The sequence below is a fragment of the Dipteris shenzhenensis genome, chromosome 15 (assembly GCF_047967505.1).
Source record: "Dipteris shenzhenensis isolate YYH24624 ecotype China chromosome 15, Dip_SZ_1.0, whole genome shotgun sequence".
NCBI classification, from domain to species: Eukaryota; Viridiplantae; Streptophyta; class Polypodiopsida; order Gleicheniales; family Dipteridaceae; genus Dipteris; species Dipteris shenzhenensis.
The window spans coordinates 14,060,018-14,080,531 of NC_141610.1; the positions used below are offsets into that span (position 1 = coordinate 14,060,018).

General features: G+C 38.1%; 1 pseudogene; it reads right to left on the bottom strand.

Annotated features, from left to right (window-relative positions):
- Positions 1-17,765: 17,765 nt before the first annotated feature.
- LOC147893403 (SKP1-like protein 20 pseudogene) lies at positions 17,766-18,613 on the bottom strand (annotated as a pseudogene).
- Positions 18,614-20,514: the final 1,901 nt, after the last annotated feature.

Consider the following 20,514-nt stretch of genomic DNA (forward strand, 5'->3'; position numbering starts at 1 on the left):
TCAGATAGGGGATTTAGAGTCTTCTATTATCTTGTATCGCTCTCTTTTCTTGGCTCGCTCACTTTTTGTCACTCGATTTTTGGTAATCCTTAGAAAACCAATGTATGACAAAGGTGAGTGAGATGTATTAATTAAAGTCACATCTAATACAAAGATTGCTATTCTTTTATCCCAACCATGGATGTAATTTTTAAAGGATACTACAATATTAGAAATCTTGAAATCCAACAACGATCATCCTACACGAACAATCACTATTACGATCTTAGAATGATGTAGCATATTTCAACTAGGGGGCTCAGGATAGATATATGCAGGGTGCCCTTGTCTTTTGTGACTTGGACCCCGCGACCTGCCACCCCCAGGTCAAACGCTTCACCTCGCTAGCCACTTCTCTCTGGCAGCCCTCGTCGACTGACGCAGCTCCATCGCATTTGAGTTGACGGAGCCGTTAGATGGCCGCGCGTTGAGCCTGTACGCCTGCAAGCCCGCCCCAACCCCAGCTGAAGCTCCAGCCTTGGAGCCCCCGTCGAGCAGCCGCTCGGCCCAACTCTAGCCAGAGCTCTGGAGCCCCAACAGCCGATGGGGTGACCACTTGAGCCTTCGTGTAATTTGGCAAAAAAAATCAATGATCCCCAAATCTATTCCTGAGCCCCTCATGAGCCCTTCCTGATGGATTTTTTATTGTTATCGATTTGTGAGGAATTCGTGTTGATGAGCCCCTTCGCTCCTTTTTCTACCTCTCTCCCAGATCAAAGGATTGAAATTTTACATGCTTCCACGCTTGCACTGTTGATAAACCTCTCAAAGCCCATGATAAGCCCCATCGCCCTTCTCAATCGAACCTCCATAGTCCAAAATCATGATCAGAATATGAGCCCTCAATGTCCAAAAACATGATGAGAATAATAATTTCCCTTTCGGCATTTCTAACTCATAAAGCCATTACTTTCAAACCCATGATGAGAAATATTTAAACATGAAACAACATACCAAGAAAATGAAATCATGTCTGTCAAGAGGTTGTCCCCAAAAATTAAGAGAAGGCATGTCCTCAATAGCACTTACAAAAAGATAGGCACATAGCAATACAAAGGATAGTCTGCTTTTAAAAAATAGCCTTCTAAATTACAAAACACCACAACAACTAGTCATAACCCATCAATAGCTCCCACCAAGAGGACACGAAAAAAAGAAAACATAAGCTAGGAGCCGTGACCAAATATCTGCAATGGACGATGTCACGAGTTCTCTACATGTTTCTCTAATGTTTGTTGCATTGTCAACCTTTTCTCTCGAGATGGTAATGGAAAACTAGACTTTTGGGAATTTGAAGTCTTCCTCTTCTTTGTAATCATTGCCTCAATAAATGGCTTTGCACGCTGTAATGTATTTCCAAAGCCATCATTGATAGGTTGCAATTCACATATTGGATGTCGTAAGTGCATTGCCATGGTTGCCTTGATCTGTTTCATCGAGCCATGGTTGCAAATGTTTGTCCTCTTCTGCACACCAACATCAGAACATGAGGTTGTGGAGATTGCATGACATGGATTAAAAAATGTATCGTGAGATACATACCCGCTAGGGCATAGGCTTGACAAAATGTTTGTTGAGCACGTTGCAAAGCACGACCTGCAAATATAAACATGTCATTAAGTAATTTGATTCTTATACAATTTATTGTTGCACATGAAGTTTGCCTAACAATACTCACCATCATCGCATTGCACCTTTTGGCATCGTACAGACTGTTGCTCCTCTTAATTTTTATGACCATCAATGTCTACAAGAGTTAAAAAATGACAAGCCCATCCATTCAAATATTACATGGGTGTTACACGACACCTTAGAAAATAAGTAAAAGCATTTTACTCACCAGGACAATCATGGGATTCTATTATTGACTCCTTTGCCTTCTCCAAAGTATGCACTCTCTTTGAGATTATAGTGTGGACCCCAATGCCATTCAACATCATTACTATGTCTCGTCCTATATAAGACCATGAGAAGTTCCTTGGGTTCAACCAGAAGGTACCATTACAGTTCTCCAATAGCCAAGATACTAGATCTTCTCTCATAAGTTTCAAATCATTCTCCATATTTTTCCTAACATTATTGCCTATATCTCTTCTCAAAGTATTAAAGTTTGCTTTAAGAAGCACACTCCGAGTACCAAAGTACTTCCTTAAAATTGTCTCTTGATCCTCTTACCTGACATGCAAACTGACATCAAGTTAAAAGTTACTTAAATTGATATAATTAATTATTTGAATGAAAATTATTATATCAAATTGTACTTGCACTTTGCTCGAGGATACTTCGTCACAAATACACCTAAATTTGGAATCTCACTTAGAGTCTATTAACAAAACAATTTAATATTTAATATTTAAAATTTCAACGGAAAGCCATGGAGAAAGTACCATATTACACGGATGAGCTTCTCCATTGTAATGGATGCCATGGCAAATGTTGTCTTCCTTATCTACATGATTGGGTTGAATGTACCTGACACGAGCAATTGTTGGCCATAAGTAAAGGCACGACACATGGAAATGGCATTGGTATCCAACCAAATGTCTTTCCCCTTCAACATTGGGCCACCTCGTGTGCTCCTTTGGTACTTCTTTTCGTGAATCGATTGGACCAAATGAACACCAATAGCTATCAAGGAATGAAATAAGTGCTATTAGCATAACACAAAACTAGATTTAATACTCAAAAAGCATTCCATACTAACGGTGGTACTTAGTAAACGTAAGACAATGTCTCAAGCAATGTGCAATGCTTAGCATATCTAAATGAATCCTGACATCCTTGCACATTAATGATTGGTTGAATTAGTGAAGCATACCATGTCATTTCAATCCATGAGTTCGCATTAGGTTGCAGCAAACTCCCATGCTTCCCTTTGCGGCTAGATCGAATCTTGAAGTTAGTTGGTGCACTTTGCAAATTGTTCTCTCCATCAATAAAGTCAGAAACTCTATCCCAATAATGTCAGAAACTCTATACATTGTACATTGATTGTGGATCAACCCTTACTTCCCAATCTAAAGAACCACTATTGAATTGACCAGTAGGAGGACATTGAACATGTATTCGATGTTTGCCTCTTGAGCTCGTATCACGTTTGCCAACATTCACATGCATACTTTCCGCTTCAAATGAAAAGGAACCTTCCATGGGAGCTATAACGAAGACTCGAACATAAGAATTATTGGAAAAAGCATGCCAATACTCAAGAACATGAAGGGGAAGGATTTATGAAAGGAATCTGGCTTACTTGCACTCAGACCTGCCCAAGTGTCGGGGTAGTGCTCGACTGCAAGGAGGACCTCCCTGGTGGTTGCAAGGAGGACGTCAAGCTGTAGGAGGATGCTTCAGCTGGCTTGCTCCAGGGCTTGCAGCTGTAGCGCTCAGGTAGCTGGTAGGCTTAGTGCACGATCGTAACGGCATTGGCTCCGTTACAATGGCGTTGGCTGCCAGAGAGGAAGTCGCCGACGAGGTGAGCGCTTTGATGATCGTGGGGGACCGAGGTGTGGCAGGTCGCGGGGTCCAGTCACAAAAGACAAGGGCACCCCGCGTGTATCTATCCTGCGCCGTTTCCCTATGACCCGGGAAGCAAGAAGATAAAAAATCGGATAGCTTTCCAACGGTATCGATTATGTTAGTTTTGCAAAGTTCGTGTCTAACTAAGGCTTTTTTGATTATGTACGGGGTGTTTGTAGAGTTTAGAGGTACAGGTGGATAGTACTGAAGCTCATGGAAGATCCCCTCAAAACTCTTGACAATGTATAAGAATCCCGCTTTTATCCGATGATGTACTATGTGCGAGAGCTCCCTTGAGATGCCTCAAACCTGAGACAATCGATGCTTGCTTCCAATACTTCCCTGACGAGAGCACGCATTTGGACTGCATTATTTCATAATCTAGGCACTAAGTTAGATTTCTCATCAGCTTTTCATCCAGAATCGAATGGACAAACTGAAGTCACAAATAGTATTATTCTGGACATGATAAAAGCTTATGCGAGAAGTCAACCAAAGACTTGGGACAAATATCTTCACCTCTTACAGTTTGCTTATAATAATACTCCTCATTCTGCAACTGGAAGAGCAACCTTTGAGATTATCTATGGGAAGGTTTTACCTATTCCTATCACACGATTGACCCATAGAGTGGAGGCAGCAGATGCATTTACCCATGACTATCAAAATATTCTCAAAGAGGTTCGAGAAGCCATTGCAATCGCTTAAGAGAAGTACACAAAACAAGCTAATAAGAAACGGAAACACATGCTTTTTAAAGAAGGTGATTATGTACTTTGGCGGCTTGAGAAAATAAGATTAAAGAGTGTTGAGAAATGGCCAGTAATCAAGATGTCCCCTCGTTTTTATGAACCATTCAAGGTGATTCAGAAAATCAATGATCTAGCTTATAGGCTTGAATTACCTCATAATTGGAAAATACTTAATGCTTTTCATATCGGCCTCTTAAAGCCCTTCAAAGGACCTTTACCTATTTATCCTATTTATGAAGAGGCTCCATTGATTGTTGATGAAGAAGAAATTCTAGAACCCGAATGCATTATTAATCATCAATAGACCTCGACCCAAAAAGGAAATGTCTATACTAAATACTTGCTCAAATTTAAGAATCATCTAAGAGATGATGCTTAGTGGATGCCTGAGCGGTTCTTTCGAACTTTTCCAGACCTCATTAGTTCCTATAGTCAAACAGAGCCTCCATGTAGAAAAGCAAAGACCACATCATGTCAGCACACATACATAGATAGACAACACAAGATATTTCGTGAAAATTTGCAAAACGACGAAGGCTGATCACAAGAAGAAGGGTGCTAGCTCACAGTCAGAGGAGTCAACTCAACTAGTGGCATTGACACTTTTCTTGGTGGCAACTCCAAGTGCTGCTGAGATTAGATATGTGGACCCCAGTGTGACTGTGACATTGAGGATTGGTCAAAAGAGTAGTCATGGACAGTGACGAGTGGTTGGTGTTACTGAAGCACAAGGGGATTCTTCAACAGAACCTGAGGACTCAGGGTCAGACAGTCATTCTGACTTAGAGGGGGACAACACAGAACCACAGTTGGTGGAGCCTGATGGTCCAGGTAATCTGGATTTGTGCCTCCGATATGATGTCTTGGGTATGTTGTTTGGTTGTAGACCTAGTCACACGGAGGACACATTGAAACAAACCCTGAGAGCTTGGTGGGATCGGGCCAATGTGGGTCGGTGAGAGGGGGTGTTGGAGTAGGATTTGTCACGTCCCCACTTGTGAGTCCCCATATGAGAAGTCATCAGTGGGGTCGACCATAGAATAGTAATAGACATGGGGCTGCCACATGGGCAGCACATGGGCTGCTGTCCTGTGCACATCAGAGAGAATGTGGAAGTACTTGGCAAAGGAGATCCACCATGGAGGGCAGATCTGGATCCAGATGTTGTCCACACATGGAGAAGACAGAAATGCCAGGGAAACCAATACTACAAGGTTTTGGGACCCTATGGGCAGGTTTGGGGCAAAGGATAAAGGGTGGGACTGCCTAGGCCAATGGCTGGAAGCCATGTGGCCAGGTAGGGCCAAATTAAAACAAGCAATTGAGCCCTAGGGGGCTACTTATAGCCCTCCCCCTCCAGTCAGCTGGTAGGGGCAGTAAAAGTCGACCAACTGGTCAGTTTTTTGGTAGGGGCTCCAGTCCTATAAATTGTGACCCTAACGGCCTCATTCCACATCACTTCGAGCAGCACTCAAGATAGCATACACCCTCCCTCCCCCCCCCTAAGTTTTATATTAATGTATTTTTGTTATTAAAATATGTATGTATAACACTCTTTTTTTAAGAGGCACTCTTTCAATAACAAAATATTTTAATAAGATAAGAAGCATGTATTATTCTCAAAAAAAAATATTCTCAAAGATCATAGTAATAACTACATTCGTTGGTGTTTACAAAATTCACTACATTCTTTGCTATATACAATGCTAATTTTAAGGCTATAGAAAATAGTACAGTATTTGAAAAAGAGATCCAAAACTTGTTTATGTGCATGTTGTCTAGTCAAAACTTCTTCCTTACTAATGAGTTCATTTGGACCATCCTTCATTTTCTAAGTTGGTGTAAGTGTAGCACAATATGTGGCTATAGTATAAAGTTCTCATATATAGATTCTACCATCAAACAAAAACTTAGATATGCACTCAATCAACAAGCCTACTACATAAGAATATGAATGTCATTGACCATGGATTAGTTAGACGAAGCTTTCTAACCAAGAGATAAGATCTTTTGGAAAGCAAGGGAAATTTTTAGGGTAAACATGGTAATGGTATAGATTTGGATTACTCTCCATCAAATGTAAGGCTTTCAATTCCTAATTGCTCAAATTTAGGATCATTTGTGTAATCTAACATGTGCATGCATGCATAGATGACATGTTTGTAGAAATATTGAACAAATTAAAAACAAGAACGCATAGGCAAAATGATATCAACAACATCTCTTCACAACTTGACACACTCTTAAATGAGTTACTTTTGCAAGCATCAATTTAACTCCATCATGGGCATATTTTCAGACAAATGCATGGTGAGAAGTACACCTTTCAAGATCATAATTCACACCACACAATTAAATTCACATTAATATCCAAGGGTGTTAAAGTAATTCAAGGTTTTCATAAAGAATTAAAATTAATTATAGGAATGCTAGTTGAATTGTGTAGAGGAAACTACAACAATCTAGATTGATTAGGAAATAAAGTTGATGATACATTCAAATAAATAGCAAGCCATGTTTTAACATGATCATATGGATTGAATTTACAAATAAAAACATCAAGAAAAGCACAAACTATCAAGAAAAACATCTATGTCATCGAAACATAAATCCAGAATTGACACCAAATTTTTATGTGTATTAAGAAGACCAAATAGGATAAAATTTAAATTCTACAACTATGAGAGTCTACTACCTGATCCAACTAGCTATAGCATAGGTATAGATAGAGGAATAATACTTAAGAAAGTAGCACTCAGTCCTACCAGAGCAACTAAGCATGGAGTTACATATATAACACTCTCAAGAGTATGAATAAAATAACAACTATACCTTCTCAAACCAATTCAAGTTTATAATTTTTGAATTGACAAAATGTGTAGAAGGAAAAATGGAATAACTACTCTTAAGATCTATGTGGAAATTATCCATGCTATATCTTAAAAGATATGAGCAAACACATATTATTATTGATATGTGTTTGCTCATCTCTAGAGTCTAGACAAAGTAAACATACTTGAGAAAGTAGTACTCGATCCTATGAGAGCAACTGAGCATGGCATTACATACACAACACTCTCAAGAGTATGAATTGAAGAACAACTATATCTTCTCAAATCAATTCAAGTTAATATTTTTTAAATTGAAAATGTGTACAAGATGAAGAAATGTAATAAACACATGAGATCTATGTGGAAATTACCCATGCCATCTCTTGAAAGGTATGAGCAAACACATATCATGATATGAATCTTAAAAATTTGCTCAGTACAACCTCCAACATTAAGCAAAATATAAATAAAAACTTTATAAATATAAATTAAAATTTTCCAACATTAGGCACAATATAAATAAAAACTCCATAATAATTCAAAACACGATGTGTTCACGGCTATGGACAAAATAGGAATGTTGTTGATATTGAAGAACTTTCAATTTATGTAAGCAACCCTCAATCATAGAGACTAAACTGAGTCTAGATCAAGGTCCACCTAGTTTGATGTGGTTGATTCTTGATCTAGATCCATTTGAGAATACTCTAGATCTAAGTCTAGTCTTTGGTCTATTCTAGATCCAAGTAGGATATTGTTTGAGTATGGGTCCATGCTAGTTGTGGATTTGACTCTAGGTTTGCTATAATCTTATCCATTTTGTTCACCATCTAGGTCCAGCTTGCTCAAGATCGTGTTAGACCTATTTTGGATCCACTTTGATTTGGTCTGGGATTGACCTACTCTCGATCTAGGTCCAGTCTATTCCTTTTCTATCGTAGATTCATGTGATCTCTAGAATCTTTTAGATTTGAGTAGGTTTTGGATCAGGTCTTATTTTGTTTGCCACTAAACACACTAGGGGAGATTTGGGGTCTCAAAAGGCCCATGTAAGGGATGGATTAAGGGATCTAATGAGGTTGATTAGTTGAGTGATGGTGGGGTCCAAGGGAGGACTAGCCCCCTAACTAGGTGGGTTAAGCCCCCAATTTGGTCACTAGATGTGAAGATTAAGGGGCAAGTTTTAGGGGGTCCAGTCCTCAAACACCTTTTTTCATGCCAATACTTGACTTTTAGAGGGTCCGAGGATAATTTTAAAAAATTTAGCCTCCTATTGCTTTTTCTTTGCATTTGTTGTCCTACTTTCCTACTTTGCACTTGATGTCTTGCTTTGAACCTCTATGAATCTTGCTCTAAACCTCTGCACTACTGCTTTGAAACTCTACACTACTACTTTGAACATTTTCAATGTTGCTTTGAACCTTCACATTATGACTCAACCTTTCAATTGCTGCTCTGAACCTCTGAGATGTTGCACTACTACTTTGAACCTTTGGACTACTGCTCTGAACCTCTTGATTGCTACTCTAAACCTTTGCACCTGCTATCCTACTCTAAACCTCTATATCTATTATCTTATGGTTCTTCTCTGTACCTATTGTCCTACTATGAATCTCTGCTACCCCTACTCTGAATCTTTGCTACTCCTACTCCAAATGTCTACTAGTCTTGATTTAAAGTTCCTACTTTAACTGTTCTTATCCCACTCCAAACATCTGCTACCCCTTACCTAAACCTCTACTACTCCTACTCAAAACCTTTTCTACTTTTGATCTAGACCTCTACTACTCTTGATCTAAACCTCTTCTACTCCTCTATACATCCTTGCTTCTACCCTACATCTCTAGTACACCAAGGTGTGACAAAGTAGGAGCATTAGCAGAGCAACAATGAGAAGAGACATATAATGTAGTAGACATACTAGCAATAATAAAAAGTGCTAATGTATATGCCTACTCTACTTTTTCACTTCGTATGAGATACCATGATCTCAAAGAAAAAGATACCTCAAAGTGATATTAGTTTAGCTCTTCCGAGAAGGACTACAAATCATACAAATGAAAAGAGCTAATTAAACATATGAAAAAAAAGAGAGGTCAATTATAAATAGTCAAAATTTCAACACCTTATTTAATGTTCTAGACCTTGAAAGCATCATGGAAAAAGAGTCAACATACTATATATATACATATATATATATATATATATATATATATATATATATATGAAATATCACTATATCAACTACATTGGGGTATTAAAGGGTTTCTATATAGACTCTCTTAAGTGATGACTTCCTGATTTTACAAAATATCTATAATGGAAATTTGACAACGATAATATCACCTTGAACACAACCATAAAGGGTGGTATTAAAGGGTTTCAATACAGACTCTCTTAAGTGATAACTTCATGATTTAACAAAATATCTTTTACTAAATTTTGACAACTATAATATCATCTTGAACACAACTATAAAGCCCTCATATACATTTGCATAAGAAACACAGTTTGTGATTTAGAACATACCTATCTCCATCACTATTTCAACTTTCAAATGTTCCATTGGAAATTTGCAAGACAAGTTACTCATTAATCATGTGGATGTTAGCAACTAGGGGAGGAACCCATTCATGGATCTAGAGTAAGACTTGTGAATAGATTGACATTGGTTAGCATGATAATTTATTATTAACTATCAATGGGCACATTTGAGTTAGTAAATATGTCATCATACTATAGACTTTCACATAGTTATTCCCTTTTGGAGCTAAATACATCCATTTCCATCAAGAATTCACTAAGATCATCATTGCACACAACTTGGCAAACTTTGCACCTCCATTTTTCCTTTGTTTCTCCATGAAAATGTAAATGGAATAATTTGATCCAATTGTAGAAGAGAAAGTTGTTTCCCATGACAATCTAGCCCCAAAAATATATTTCTTACTAACAGCACAAATTTGGGCCCTCGGAGTATGTTTGGGGCCCCAAATTTGCACCATAGTAGGAAATGATATTTTTAGGGGTATGCCATGGGAACAAATTTCCCTTTTGCAAAACTGGAGCAAATTCTTTCATTTTCCTAGAGAAAAAAAAGGAAAAATGGAGGTGCAAAGTCCGTTTCTTCATGAAAATGGAAGAAGTCAATTAGGAAACAGAAGGGGAAGTTGTTCTCCACAACATTTTACATATAAAAACATGTTTTTCTACCATGGCATGAATTTGGGTCCCTAAAGCACCTCGAGTTCCCCATGTAATTTCTCACTATGGTGTGAATTTAGGCCCTTGAAGTTGCTCGGGGGGACAAATTTATGCCATAGTAGGAAACTCTATTTCTAAAGGTAAAGTGTTATGGGGAACAACTTTCCATTTTCCAACTAGACTAAATTCTTCTATTTTCATGGAGAATTGGAAGAAAATTGACGGTGTAAAGATTGTTAGGCTATATGAAGTGATGATCTCATTCATTTCCTAATCAAAATTGACTTTGTACAGATCACTTATGGATATGGAAACGTTTTAAGAGAATATAATCACAAGCTAAGCCACTCAAATAATAAATATACAAGTGAAGATAAGATACAATAAGAAAGTAATATTAAATGTGCAACCAAGGAGCTATATATGAATATTAATCTCTACATGATCAACTATGTTCCTATGGACCCCATTTTGTATTTTAGCCAACTAGGTAACATGTACATACTTATGTTAAAAGGGCTAAGATCAGCTTGACCTACTAGGCCCTTTCACTAAATTGATGAGTAACTTTAAGAAGGGATCCTAAAAAGTTCAAAAGACACACTATGGCTATATTCATTGGTCTTAAATATGATATATTTGAGAATAAAGTGATGAATTGATTTGTAAATCAATCAAGGTAGGGAGTGCAATGCATTGATAGCTACATTATGTCACTGGCTAGAAATCTAAAAAATAATTATTCTTGATAGCATTCCTATGGAAATATGTATTATGAGGTAGTTTACTGAGGCAATGAAGACTGCAGTGCATGTGATCAATAGATCACCTAGTAAGAGTTTGGATGGCGGTATTCCTGAAGAGGCATGGAGTAGCACGAAGCCCCCTTACTCTCATTTGCGTATATTTGGGTGTGAGGCATATGCACATGTGCCGAAAGAGCTTCGAAAGAAGCTAGATCCTAAGTCTAGGAAATGCATCTTTCTGGGTTATGGTGAAAGTGGAGAGATGGGCTATCATCTCTGGGAACCAGAAGCAAAGAAGATCATACACAGCCATGATGTAATCTTCGATGAAAAGAAGATGCATAAGACACTCATGAGGGATGTGGAAATGAGGAGAATCACTTTCCAAGATGTGAATCCACCTGCATATGTTGATAGACAGCAAGCTATCCATGCACCAAATGTGCAAGAAATGGTACCACCAAGTACTCCCACAGGTATACAATCAAGGTAGATGATGGATCATCTATTGGTGGAAATGATGAGCCAAATGTGGCTGATATGCAGGTGGGACAGCAAGCTGAAATGCTCTTGAGAAAATCATCATAAAATTACCTTAAGGTAGGATATCGAGCAACCTTGGGGAGATGGAAGTCTAGAAAATCCTATTTAGTGGTCTAATGTGGTACAATTGAATGGAAACCATTAGCACGTTGATCTTAACAAGGGCTCATACTCTTCATAATGGAGGGATTTGCTCTTGGAAACATTTATGGGAAAGATGGACTTTCTTCCTTAAAGGGCATTCTTGGATTAATGTGAAAGTTTCCCCACCTACATGGATTGATGAAGTGGAAATCCTCTTGCACTCACTATTCGAAATTTTTGGACTTTCTTGCTTTGTTGGGAACTTTTTTCTAGAATGGTAAGCTCCACTCAATATCCACTTGTTAAATTCCAAAATTGAGTGACTATCCAATACTACATTGAGAGTATTGGTCACCTCCACACAACTATGGCCTAATAAAGCTTTTTTTTTTGCAAAGTTGTAAGTGCTAACCTCCACTCAATATTGAGCTAGTAAATTCTAAAATTTGGTTCAAATACAACATTATGCAACTCATATCCACACCTTTCTTTAGTATTTGATAGTGGAAATGTGATAACTTTAGCAAAGTTTGTTGAATTCAACATATAGATGTGTGTAAAGATATACCATTTGTTGAATGTATATTAAGTGGTGTAAAGATACAACATTTGTTGAAATTTGTATTAGGTGGTGTAAAGATACATTGTTTTTTTGGAATGAGGCATAGAATATGTTATCTTATGTTTTTGAATATCATTTAGAGCCATCGTATTCTAGTATTTCATTTAGACATGATAGAGCATGTTTATATTTAACTTGTGTGCGAATACTATCGGAGATTGTGATACATTTCATAACATCATATCCATGCTTCTTCTAAGACTTTGAGAGCTTGATTTCTAGCAATGAATAATGCTACTCACCTCTATCAAATCATTTGGTTTGAAATCCATTCATCTTTCTTTTGCAAGTAACCCTCATAAATTCATTTCATTGTATATTGTTTCGGGGGATTTTTCAAAGGCTTGGATCCATTCCACAAAGCTGTGAACATTGTAGGTATTCCCTTTTTATCTCTTACTATTTAATCACATTTTTCCATCCAAAATGGGCCATCTTGTTCATCCTAATCTAAGTTTGGATTTGGTGTCCAAACTACAACAAAAATACCCTCTTGAATCTTTTCATATTATACAAACTCTGGTAAGTTCTTGTTACCCTTTCTACTACCAAATGTTTGAGTTCTTGTCACCCTTTCTACTACAAAAATCATTGCCCAACTTCTTCCATATCTATAATTGTAGTTCCATCAAATTTAGATCCTCGTGACTCATCTCATAGTGACAAAAAAGATTGAAGATTTTTTATGCTCATTAGATTTTCTGGGTTGCAAGCCTTTACTTTCATCTCTATCAAGTGCTTTGTTTTTTGCACGAACAAATATAGTTTGATCCAATGGAGTTATTCATTCTAATACAGCACATGGCTCACTCCATAAATGATCTTTTTCCTCTGAGTACCACTTCCATGGCATCACCAGAGTGTTGTCATGGATGCTAAACTAGAAGTGGTGTGGATTTGCGTGGCTTATTAGTACATTATCTCCTTTCATTGAATGCGGATCTATGAATTCTCTCCAATCTACCTCCTCTCTAAGATAGCAACTTCTAATTCTTCCTTTCAAGAGCCTCCAATTTTATCTAGCATATCCTCAAGAGTCAAAACATCCCTTGACTTTAACTCTCTAGAGATAACATTAAATATTAAATCTATTCCTTCATGTGTGCGGCCAACAAGAAGAAAACTCATTCCACTTCTTCAAATATTTTGAAACCAACTGATATAGAGCACAAATCAAATATGTACACATTTTTGTTTTCTCTCCAAAAATTATAAACCTATGTATACGAGATGAAGATAAAACATCCACATGCATCTTTGGCCTTTTGTATTGCCTTCTTGATGGATGTTGCCACTTGGTCACTATTGTATTTGTGCAAACTATCAATCCGTGCATCACAAAAGGCAGATTCTATTTGGCGAGTTTTTCCATGTGGAGTTTTTGAGTTTTTTCTCTATCCCCTTACGGTTCCTATTACCATTCAAGAGAAACTTTTACATGTTTCCACAACTAGCATCTCACAGCTCAATTTAATATAAGAAAGAAAAAGAAATACAAAATAGCTTACTATAGCAAAATAATTGATCATCGTGTCTAAGGGAGAAGAATATTGTAGTGTATTGCTCCGTTGTTTTGGTTATAACTTCTCACTACAATTAAAGACAAAAAGAAAAAGGGATGTAATTTAGTGTAGCAGAGAATTTATGATTAGAAAGAAATGTTAAAACGTGCAATGGTCATGTAATTCCATTAGCATGAGAGTAAAAAATGTATGATGAAAGGGGGAAAATATACATTAGTATAGTGCAAAGAAGGTGGTATATGTTCCAAAATCTATCGCAAGAAAAAGAAATATAAAATAGTGAAGTTTAATGGAAAATTCAAAATTATTTAGGGACATTACATACCACAAGCACAAAATACATACCGTATGGCTTATGATACAATGTGAAGGTCAAAAGAGAAACTACTCTAAATTTTATGGAACATAGAAAATATGTAAGATTCTCTATTGAAGATAAAATTTGCAACAGATGGAATGCGGCCCCAAGTTGCCTCTTGAATCCACATTCTTTTGTGGTTGATGTAGACTCTAGGAGAAGTCAACAACTAGAAGATCTCTAAAGCAGTGAGTTGAGGCTAGTGAATTGTCATGTAATCCGCGTTTTGACCCAAGACATGAAAGTAAAGGACATACATATGCTTCATGGAGCAAACGTGCCTTGTAATGCATGTTGTTTGAAGTTATTGCAAGTGCATGATGGTTCATTGCAAATGCATATTGTATATGACTTGCCCATAGGGTCAGATTCAAAGCTCTCAACCATGAACTCTTCATCTTCATTCACATTTTGCACCATTCTTGGGGGCACAATAGTTGCCATTTGGATGGAGCAATCAGTGCAGTCTACAGTTGCTTTTCAGATGCTTGTCGTACATTTCATCTTACGATGACTACAAGTAAGAGTTATGTTTCCTGAGAGGTTTGGTGTTTGATCCCCACTAGACATTGTGCCATTTGTAGCAATGTTGCATGAAATCTCAGAAACATACATGATAAAAGCAAATCTTTGTAGCTTCCTTATTTCTGGACTTGTCAAACTGACTCCCATTTGCACTTGCCACTATTCAGTGGCTGTTGGAGCACCAATAATGTTTTACTTGGTGCCCATGCATGTGTCACATCATCCCCAAAAAACCAAATAAATTGCACTCCCTAACCATGGATGTGCTTTATTCTACCCTTGAAGCAAGGGGCAGGATTTCCTTGCACGTTATTCTCATTGATTAGTTTTCCACACCTATGACCCAAAGTTGAAATCCATGATTGGAAACGCACCTTGCTTCCTCGCTCCACCCTGCGAATGGCCTAACAAACATCATGAATTTCTTTTTCTTGCACTTGAACATGCATGTCATGGTCTTGTTGCATTGTTTGGACATGGGGGGCTGAGGAGGCATGCCCAGACTCACTTCAAATTCCAGGACTCTTTCAATCGATTCCTGTGAAACTCTCGTAGCTTGAACCACATATTCAAAATCATGGCGGTGAGAGTCATTCATGCCTAAAGGCTCTCCAAGCCTCTTCTTTTGTCGAACACTCTCCACATCCTCTAGGAAATGATATTTATCACTACGTATTCCAGCTGCACTCATTGCAGCGTTTACTACTCTAACTGCTTGATGAGGGCTAATGTAACTTGATCTTGTGTGGCCTATGCAGTGAAGCAAGTTCTCTAGAGAAGGACTAGATCCAATATGCAATCCCTGTGCTTGTTTCTCACACCTTGCAATTTGTAACAATGTAGTTGTCAAGTTCCCAACACAAGCATCATATAATGAGATTTGTCTTATATAACCTTCTGATGCCAACCAACTCCCATGCTTTGACTTTGCCAAATTTGTGCATGGATTATTGGCAAGTGCCGATGTGTCCATGATCTGAAAATAAGTTCCACTCAATAAAGTATATTTTTAAATAAAACAAAATTTCAATTTTATAAGTTAGTAATGACAATGTTTCAAAGCTACAACACTTGCCTATACCATGAAGTTACCCCAATGAGCAATCCTGTCCTCCTACCATGACATCCATTAATCCAAGAATGGAATGTCATTTGAACTTGCATGGTTATTTCTCCACCATGTTCTAATGATTAGTAATTGTTGTTCTACCGCTTCCTTTGTTTCTGCATCTCTCCATGCTCTACATAGCTGCAAGTGAGCATCTCTAAACCTTTAATATATGTATTTGTTAGTTATCCTTTGGAGACCTTGTTCCCAACAAAAAATACATGACCACTCTCATCCTTCCGCATAACATTTTTTGGCCCATTTTCTCATCACCTCATTTATCGTTCTCCAAAACAAAACTTGAGCCTCTGAATCCTCCTTCTTAAACTCACAGGTGGCAATGGTTAATAGTTCTCACACACTATAGTACCAAGCTCTCATTATTTTTAAAATTTCTCATAGAAATACTTTTCTCGATATACTATACAAATGCATAACTTAAGACTAATAGTTAGTTATACTTGATATCATAGACATGAGCTGCCATTGTCAACCAACCACACACTCTTTGAACATGATCAAAATGCACCCAAGCCTTTTCAAGGTCACCACTAGGATGCATCCTGTTCACTAGATCAATTCTCGATCCTCTACCCTTACTTGACATTTTCATCACATAGCAAGGTTGGGATTCAATCCACGGACTGACCGGACCTAAGCATAACATCCCTTCCAATAGTCGACTATTCACATTTCCCAAATGCCAAATGGCCAAAAGAATATTTGCAAAAGAAAGCCAGACTAACCTCCTTTGGTTTGTGGTAGCTTGGAGTTGTAGAAGGAGGTTTTCCCACATGTCCATTGACATTGCAATGGACACATTAGGAACCATGGTTCTAGACAAAAGATTATTCGAAATGATTTCCTTGGCCATTCTTTCTCCACTCTTCTTGCACCAACATTTTTCATATGCAACGCTTTCTCTTGTACCATTTTACATGCTTTTTCCAAATGTTGTCTACTTTCAACGTGACAAACAGGATGATCATGGTATCCAACATGTATTGCCAACCTTGTGCAGCCTACATTGTAGAACATCAAGAGATACAAGCTTCTTGTAATTCACAACAATGAAAACATTTTAGACTATCGTACTTAGCATCGAGTTCTCCTATCTTTGGCACATTTATGATTCTACCTCTCCACTCATTAATATTTGCTCTATTGTGTCTTAAGAGGTAATTCAAAAGACTCACCACAATGACTGACTCTAACCTTTGAAATTTTCTTCAATGTTGCAATAGAAGTGGGATTGGTTCTTGACCAATTGTGTGGATCGTATAAAGATCGTATACAGCTTGTTGCATCCCATCCATTCCACTCATATTTACATCTATAGGAGGCACCTCAAAGATGATATTCCCATTATAGTAAGGGGGCAAATGTTCGACATGATGATGCTCTTCAACTTGCTCTATGTATTTTGCAATAACAGACATTGGTGCAACTCTCAAAACCTTGTCTCTCAAACTAGCATTCCCACACGTTGAAAAGCCCTTTCTCTTCACATTAACATATTGCAGGCGTACTTGTTTGACTTGCCATGACATTGTCATCTCTCAAAGAGTCCGCAGTAACATTCTCTTTACGATTTCTATGAACATTTAATAGTTCACATCAAGGTCATACACCATACTTTCATTGGTGAGAAGCAAAGTACATTTTTGTCCCTCTATTATCATCTGATACATATCGGAAGAACCTTTTTGTACACTAAAATACTGGCATATCTTTTCATTTGAGATTCTACAATGGCCAAAGGGAAGCTTCATTTGTAATCCCTCATCATTGTTTTTGCAGTAAATGTCGGCACAAGCTAAACAATAATTGTAGCTTCAAGAAAATGTAGTAGTAAGAAATCCATGAAAACATGATTAAAATGATCGTTTTGTTCGTTTGTTGAATCATGGTTTACTATGCATTTGCTTCTTCTGCTAAAAAATGCATTGATTTCTTATTTGCATATTGCTCAGAAAGCTTGTTTGCTGTCTGACATTTTCCTCCACTCTGAAGCTGCATAGCAACCAGTCAGGTAAACTTTTCGCCTTGCAAGCTTTTTGGCGTTCACCAATCTTGCATGCTTCTAAGCTGTATTGGCTTTCTTCGAATATGTTGCGAATTATATAAGCTCAATTTGCGTTGATCAGAGATCGGGTCCATTTATTTCAAGGCTATGGGCTGCACTCCCTTCACCAAAGATTCTAGGCAGTCATCTACGTCGAATTTCCTTTCAAAAGCAAGACCTTCATCAGCAAAGATAGAATCTAGCTCTATCGTTAAAGACAGACACATCCATGTATGAGTTTGGACTTCTCTTGAATCAATATTTTTGCAGGTATTCTCAGAAATTTGATCTTTCACAAATTCTCTCTTCCAACTGTTACATTTTTTTTTGCACGTACGCTATAGCTTTGCAATCCAACACCATTAATAAAAGACAACAAGTCTTCTAGAGAGCGTTCATCCCTCAAACCTTCGTCTCGCTCCATATTGTTTAGTTTTTCCTTATCTTGCAATTCATTCCGCTTTCTTGGATAAAGACGATTACGCAAACAAATACGTGCATCATCCGTGATATTCTTCAGAGGTTCCAGTTTCTCTTCCTCCGTGAGATCATCAGGTAGATGAAATGTTTCACGAATTTGCTCATGATTTTTCCCCTCCATCATTCGAGCTAAAGCTCTGCTTGTCAAATCAACCAGAGGCTTCATTTCAAGGCTATGGGCTACACTCTGCATCAGCAGCAATTTAGCTATCTCCATTCTACTTGCTTATCTTCGGATCCTTTGGCTTTCATGCAGGGTAGCGCTACCAATTAAAACGTTCTGTTGAGCCCTCCATATTAATCCGCCATCAAACGTCGCAACTGTGTAGCCCGAAGGAAGGATCGATCAGGTACTTGCTATATTCACGCTAGGTCAATTATCCACTCGTTACAGTAGTTGGCTTGAAGCAGAAGGAACGTTTAGATGGGCTGCTGGTGCACAGGACGTTCGACCAACATATTCTGTGAAAACTGCTGAGAAAAACTTAGAGCATGCGGAGATATATAGGACTCGACGATGAGCCCTACTTTTGATGGCTTAAGACTCCTCACTCGTTCGATATCCTTCAGTGGACCTTCACGTTTGAATGCTCAAGAATCTCATTTCTGCCATGGTTCTGCCCGGATCTAAGGTGGACGTCCACCTAAGCGCTTGAAGGGTTTTTGTCACAAGCTGCTGAGCATGTCGCACAAAATCTCCTACACTCTACAAAGGCTTATGTTTTGTCTTGCGTATGACTTGAGGTCTTGGCTGACACGCTAGATTCTAACCTCTCAGAATTGAGCAGCCGCTCTTCAAAGTGGCCATTGCAAGATTACACACCATGACATTCGCGGCTGTCCGATCCACTTACAGGAATTGTTCCTGCAATCCATGCCAATAATGGATCTCGGTTTGGATATCTTTCACTGTTTGAACACTCAAGACTCAAGACTCCTCACTGGTTTGACAGTTTGAACGTTTGATTTCCAAGAAGTTGTCATGGAACTGAGGGCTCAGCGCCGAGCCCTGCTTTTTGGGCTCCTTGCATCCATCCATCTCTTCGTTGAAAATAATATGTTGTGAGCATGGCCACCATTCATAATGTGTCCATGGACTCTCTTGCCCTCCAGAAGAGGCTTCATAGAGAGATGAGCTCAAAATAGAGGGCTCGATGCCGAGCCCTACTTTTCTGGGCTTCCAGTATAAGTATCGATGTCTCCTCATTACTTCACTTGCTTGCATCCCTTACTTCCAATGGCAAACTACGACCCAACCTCTATTCCAAGCTCTCCTTGAAGAGAGGACTCGGCTCCGAGCTCGGTTTTTTGACTCCCTGCCAGATCGGATTGTGAACGATTAGTGTTTCATTAGGCATCTCATTGACTCTATGCCTCACTCCATCCAAAGTGCCTTGTTCTCCCTTTGGGCTGACCTTCCATGCACTTTGGAGCTCATAAGTTCTATCAAGAAACGAGGGCTCGGCGCCAAGCCTGGCATTATAAGCTTTCTTTGTATAAGTGGCAAACTATTAATTAAAAACTTGGATCTCAATTGCTTTTCATTTTTGGCAAACTGGTAGTACTCCTAGCTCTTAGAAATAGGGCTCAGATCCATCTCTTATTTGCTATTAGATTTTCTATTATCTTTCTGCAATATGGTCAATGTTCTAGCAATTATTTTCTCGTTATGTGTTGTCGCAAATTTGCATATATCTAGCTAATCTATGCATCTTTGTTAAAAGCAGCTACATGCGTGTAGAAGAAGCTACATGCTTGTGTAATATTCTACCAATGGTGATACATTTTTAAGTATTTTGATATTTTCATCGTAATGCTCTTTACATCATAGTTTTTAATTATAGTGAGAATACTGATTGTTACCTCTTTTATGTTCATGAGATAATGGTATTGACAAGATCCAGCGCAAAAAACACATCAGTGGGTTATACTATAAGCAATGTTCTAGAAAAACATCAACTAACACAGGTGGTGTGAAAATGACTAAAAAGGACATGATGAATGAGATAAGTCGTGATGATTGTGAATCAAGTGAGGATATGGAAGTTGGTGATCAATCTAAAGAAACATCTTTGAAAACAAAGATGAAGGGAAAATCGAATCAAATTGAGGAACAAG